Source organism: Leucopleurus acutus (assembly GCF_964270905.1).
Source record: "Leucopleurus acutus genome assembly, chromosome: 3".
NCBI classification, from domain to species: domain Eukaryota; kingdom Metazoa; phylum Chordata; class Mammalia; order Artiodactyla; family Delphinidae; genus Leucopleurus; species Leucopleurus acutus.
In genome coordinates this window covers 161754113-161760632 of record NC_139145.1, presented here as the reverse complement: position 1 = coordinate 161760632, position 6520 = coordinate 161754113, and the positions used below count along the sequence as shown (strand labels likewise).

Below are 6520 nucleotides of genomic sequence, written 5' to 3'. Positions count from 1 at the left end.
TTTTCCAGTTCCTTTCTAAAGTGGTAGGTCTTTTTGCCAGTGTGCCGGGTACCATGCTAACTTACCATATTCATTGTCTTATTAATTTGTTTTCACAACAGCTCAAGGTAGAAGGTAAATACTATTATTATCATCCACATTTTATAGAACCGGGATCTGAAGTTTAGACACTTTCATAGGAACTGGGATTCAAAGACAGATAATCAGACTCCTGTTTGTACATTGAAACAATAACACACTGTCTCTCAGTGTTACTTGCCAATGCCGCACATGAGGAATGGCCTAACTGATGGCTAAGTTTATTCTAATTGGTTTCCCTTTAATAGATGTTGGCATGGTTTTGCATCCCATGAGGTCTGCACATTCTCAGTACAGGTAATAAATAGCAAGGTATTAGGTTGAGGTGAGAAAATGCTTGTTGCCAACGTGCAAGGCCTACTTTTAGCAAACCTAGTAACATGAAACAATAGACTTACAAAACAGGCACTAGAGGGCCATGCTTGACTGTAAATTTTTTCATTGCTTTGCCAAAGGATTTGCCGGAGGGTTCCTTCAAATAGTGGGCTCAGTAACATTTATTCAAGGGATCAGGGCTTCTGACAAACATCACTACATGATTATCAGTGTGGAGATAGTTAATGGTTGTTGGTAAAATGGTTCATCTGGGGCAAAAAGCATCTGAAATGGTTCCTCTAGTGCTGACAATCGAGCCACACAATTTCAAAGTGCAAGTTTCCTATTGAACTGCTTTACACGTTGGTAGCTTTTAACGAAGACTGAAAGGCATGCTTGCCACACACTAGCAGAGAAGGGCTGTGCGTTCACCATCAGGTTTTAGGTCCATATTACTTTCATAATATGGGGGCTTTTTCTCTAGTCTTGCCATTCATAAAAATGGCTAGGTATTCTAGCGGTAAATGCTCTGTAGATGATAATTTATTAATAAACTGGCTGGAGAAAGAAAGAGATGGAAATGGAAGGTTGTTTCTTTGCTCTTTCATCCTGACTACACAGTTCAATTCATCCGTTCTTTGGGGTCTAGGAACAGATTCGTGGTGGAAACCAGAGTAGGTGAAGGCAGTGAGTTACCCTGCTTCTCTCAAAAGTGGGAGAGTAGACTGAACCCCACCCAAGGCACTGGGTTCTGTGTCAACCTATGTGGGCTGCACGAGGTAAGAAACAATCTTTGGGGCTGTAAGAGAAAAAGGGGGAATCACCTTCAGAATTCACAGCCACAGGTCTTCATGAGAATTGTGGGATTAGCAAACTTACCCTCTGCCCTAAAGCTGAAAGCAGTGGATGGAGAGGCGAGCTTGGTGGAGAGTCTAGAACCTTGTTTCTGGAAGACTATCAACCATATCATTTAACTCTGAACAGAGACCAACAATCTAAGCTCAGATGAAGCAAGTACCGTATACGATCTGATATGGTTTCCATTCCAGCCCCAAACAAGAATCTCCCCACCCGCGGTCCTCTTGGTTACCAAGGATCTGATATTGGCTTACTGATATTTATGATGAACTCTGTGTTCACATTTCCCCTGTCCAATCACTCGCTCAATATTTTTCCTTAATGGGAGTCGATGTGCTGAAACTCTTTCCAGAGGGCTTTCCCCCTCTAGGTAACTGTGAATTCTTTTTCTCCCCCCCCCCTTTTTTTAATTGTTGATTTTTACTGTTTATAAGCATGTTCACAAATATTTTGAGGGATTATTTAAAATTAAAACCAGTACTTGTTCCCACCTTGATGTTAAAAAAAAAAAAGACAGAGAGAGAAACAAGAAAATCACTTCTTCCCTGCACTTGGTCTATGTTTTGGGCAAACCTTTCATCTTTTAGTTGAATTAGGAACAACAACTAGGTGCACGAAGGATTATAGGAGTGAGAACTATAAAGCATTTCAAACATCTTAGAAGCTTCAGCAATTCAAATTATCAATAGTTCCAGTGTATCTTATTTGCAGTCAATACGTTAATAGTACAATCTGGTAATTTTTGCTTATTAATTTTAGGAAAAAACCCCTTCACTTTAATGACATCTCTATCAAGAAACAATAATAATCTATGCTAAATAACCATATATTCAAAGACATACTAATACTAATTTTATTGAAAAGAGCTATTTATGCTGATTGACTTACGTGTGAGAGAGCCTTTAGCCCCTCTGGGAAGTTTGTATTTTGGCTACAAAAATCTTTCCAGGGCTGTAAAGTGACAGGCTGGTTGTAGATTTTTTTTTTTTTTAATTAAAAAAGAAGAAAAATTCAAGCAAGCCAGCATTTCCCTGAAACTTAGATATGCCAGTGGAAGTGACTGTGGTCCCACTGTTCTTGTGTTTACTTTCCCTCCCTGTGGTCAAGGTACCATGCTGTTGTATGCTAGCTTTTTTACTGTGCCTTGTATTTCAGTTCTAGATGCCCAAGCTCCATTGAGTAAGTTGGGTGAGTTTAAGAGCAACCCTGAAGCAGACACGGTTTAGTAGCTACTGTGAGTGTATCATACATGAGAGTTAATATACTGTGAAGACACGTCCAATCCTTTCCAGTCACTTACATATGCTTTTTCCCCGAACAGAGTCTGCCTTATGATGACTCTATTCATAAATCAAACGGTCCATTTAAAAGAGATTAAATGGAGGAAAAATTATTTCAAGCTTTGTTTGCCAGTGATTTTACTTATGCTAGTTCCCAAATCCTATGAATAAATTGGGTTATTTTCAAGGAAACTGCTTCACCAATCAGTATATGCAAAGCATCTTGTGCAGAAGTGAGGTCTCTCCTGAAAGAAGTTTTCGGGAATTTATTTCTATTTAGGAACAGAAGCTTAAGTTATGAGATGCTCTAACATCGTGTGTGTGTGTGTGTGTGTGTGTGTGTGTGTGTGTGTGTTTTGCCATAAAAAACAGCATTGTAGTGAATGTTCAAATACACAATGGCACTGCAGGCAGACTTTCGCTAGAATTTTCTGTGACAATGGGGTAGAGTCTAAATGCAGTGTGAGCGACACTGACCCAGCTCCAGGGAAACGGCTGCATATCATTTAGGAGAAAAGTGACCTTTGCTTTCAGAAAGTTAATCTAGCCTGGAAATCTATACTACAAGGGTCCCAGCACTTCATGTTTTTCATTCATTGTTCCTGTGTATCTTGGTAATGATGAATTACTAACACGCTCTTTTAGTTTTATTCCTAAACTCAGTCTCCAGACTCTAAAGGGATCTTTTATCATTTCTAATAGCAAATCCATTCAAATCTATGTGTTAAGATGAGTAAATCACAGTTCTTGCCAAAAAGTCTAACAGTACTGATAACGACATGATGTGATGTCATTATGTGTAAAGGTCATTAGATCTGTAAACATTTTGAGGTGAGGAGGGAATTCACTTTATTCCACAACTTTCAACATTTTTATATTTCCGTGTAAGATGTTTATTTTCTTTTACATACACGTAAGTTAAATCCCGTGTAAGGAGGCAGAGCCCAGCGGTGGGAGCGGGGAAGAGAGGGTGACAGCACAGAGGCCGGAAGAAGGGGAGCAGTGGGCGCCTCCTCTGGGAAATTGTGCTTTACTGTCCAGGAATTCTGGGAATCTTCTCAAGCTTCTGGGCTGCCCTGAGAAAATAGCTTGACCTTTGCGTGGCCAGTCAGTTTTGGAGATGAGATTCCAGCCTAGTGACTCCCTACTTGTAAAAGGGGCTCTGAATGTTTCCTTTCTAGTTTTTGTCTCTGTATTCCCTCTGTCATAAAAGTATCATCTGGGGCTTCCCTGGTGGCGCAGTGGTTAAGAATCCGCCTGCGCCACCAGGGGACACGGGTTTGAGCCCTGGTCTGGGAAGATCCCACATGCCGCGAAGCAGCTAAGCCCGTGCACCACAACTACTGAAGCCCGCGTGCCTAGAGCCCGTGCTCCGCAACAAGAGAAGCCTTGACAATGAGAAGCCCGTGCACCGCAATTTAGAGTAGCCCCCGCTTGCTGCAACTAGAGAAAGCCCGCGCGCAGCAACGAAGACCCAACGCAGCCAAAAAAAAAAAAAAAAAAGTATCATCTGGAAGTCTTTATAAACAAACCTTTCAGTGTTTTTTGAAGTCCGTAAAATACAAGCAAATTAGAGCCGTGTAATATCTTTAAAACTATTACAATCATTTTCTTTTCTAGATGCAAACATTTAATACTGATCCTAGGGTCTGGGATCGGAGCCTGCTTTGACCTGGTGGTGAGAGGCGGCTGGGCCGAGCGATCCGGGGACGCTCCCATGGCCCAGTTCGCGTTCGAGGGTGACCTGCACTTGCTGCTGCAGCCGGCTACACCCATGCCCAACGCAGCCCCTGCGCGCTGGCAGCGCAAAGCGAAGGAAGCTTCCGGCCGGGCCCCTTGCCTGTGTGGGCAGCCAACCGATCCCATAGCGCCGGGAGGACCCCGGGGCCGAAATCCCGGCAAATCCAGTTCCAAGATTCAGACCACTCCCAGCAAACCTGGCGGCAATCGCTCTATCCCCCGTCGCAGTGCTTCCCAGATGGAGGTCGCTAGCATTCTCCCGAGCAAGAAGCAGCCCGAAGACAGTCAGACACCCACCAAGAAGGAACATCAGAAAGCATGGGCTTTGAACCTGCACGGTTTTCATATGGAGGAAGCCAAGATGCTTCGGCTCAGTGGAAAACCACAAAATGCCCCAGAAGGCTACCAGAACAGACTGAAAGTACTCTGTAGCCAGAAGGCCACACCCAGCTCCAGCCGGAAGACCAGCAGTTACATTCCTTCGCGGCCAGACAGGATCCTGGACGCCCCTGAAATCCGGAATGACTACCACCTGAACCGTGTAGATTGGAGCTCTGGGAATATACTGGCTGTGGCTTTGGACAACAGTGTGTACTTGTGGAGTGCTAGCTCTGGTGACATCCTGCAGCTGCTGCAAATGGAGCAGCCTGGGGACTATACATCTTCTGTGGCCTCGGTCAAGGAGGGAAACTACCTGGCTGTGGGTACCAGCAGTGCTGAGGTGCAGCTGCGGGATGTGCAACAGCAGAAACGGCTTCAAAACATGACCATTCTGCCCGAGTGGGCTCCCTCGGTTGGAATAGCTATATCCTGTGTAGTGGCTCACTCTCTGGCCACATCCCACACCATGATGTTCGGGTAGCAGAACACCATGTGGCCACACTGAGTGGCCACAGCCAGGAAGTGTGTGGTCTGCGCTGGGCCCCAGATGGACGACATTTAGCCAGTGGCGGCAACGATAACTTGGTCAATGTGTGGCCCGGTGCTCCTGGAGAGGGTGGCTGGGTTCTTCTGCAGACATTCACCCAGCATCAAGAGGCTATCAAGGCTGTGGCTTGGTGTCCCTGGCAACCCAATGTCCTGGCAACTGGAGGGGGCACAAGTGATCGACACATTCGTGTCTGGAACGTCTGCTCTGGGGCCTGAGTGCTGTGGATGCCCATTCCCAGGTGTGCTCCATCCTCTGTTCTCCCCACTACAAGGAGCTCATCTCAGGCCATGGCTTTGCCCAGAAACAGCTGGTGATTTGGAACCCAACCATGGCCAAGGTGGCTGAGCTGAAAGGTCACACAGCCCAGGTCCTTAGCCTGACCATGAGCCCAGATGGGGCTACAGTGGCATCAACAGCAGCAGATGAGACCCTGCGGCTGTGGTGCTGCTTTGAGTTGGACCCTGCCCGGCGGCGGGAGCGGGAGGAGGCCAGCACAGCCCAAAGCAGCCTCATCCACCAGGGCATCTGTTAAGGACCAACTCAGTTCAGTTTTTGGTACTTTTTTTTTTTTTTTACTTTTCTAATAAAGTCACGTCTCCCTCTTAAAAAAAAAAAAAAGATCCTAATATGCGACCTTGCCTTGAAGGTTCAGTATCCTAAAAATTAATTTGCCATTTGTCTTATAAATGATTTTTAAAAATTGTGTACATTATGGTATGCTTGAATACATTACCAAATTTTTCTGTATTTCTTTCCTGTCACTCACTGTTTAGTAGAAACGACATACTCACAAAACAGTTCATGGAATATAAAAAGCCAAAATTCTTGTGACATTAAATACTGAAGCTTCGTATTAATTACTGCCATATATATCGTTATATGATTATAGCTTACAATATCCCTGAACATATGAACTATGACTGACTTATTTATCCCCAATTCTAACCATATTTCCAGACCTAGGCAGGCACTTAGCATGTGTTCAATAAATGTTTGTTTAGGGAATTAATGTAAGTCTGAAAGAAATGACATTGAAGTGCACATGTTTGTTATAGACTGAAAGTTTATGTTGCCCCCCAACAAATTCGTATGTTGAAATCTTAATTTAAAAAGTGGGGCCTTTGGGAGGTGATTAGGTCATGATGCTGGAGCCCTGATGAATGGGATTAGCACCCTTATAAAAGAGACCCAGAGTACAAGAATGTACACTCTTGTCCTTTTGAAAAGGATACATAATTTAAATAGCAGAGATAAACTCATTGCCAGAAGAATTAAGTGAATTTGGAAGTGGATCCTTCCCTAAGGGAATCTGAGATGA

At 44.1% G+C, this 6520-nt stretch overlaps 1 pseudogene across 1 annotated transcript; it reads left to right on the top strand.

Annotated features, from left to right (window-relative positions):
• The first annotated feature begins 3871 nt into the window (after nucleotides 1-3871).
• On the top strand, nucleotides 3872-5785 carry LOC309959076 (cell division cycle protein 20 homolog; annotated as a pseudogene). The gene has a single exon. The product of its transcript is annotated as a cell division cycle protein 20 homolog (transcript).
• The last annotated feature ends 735 nt before the right edge of the window (nucleotides 5786-6520 follow it).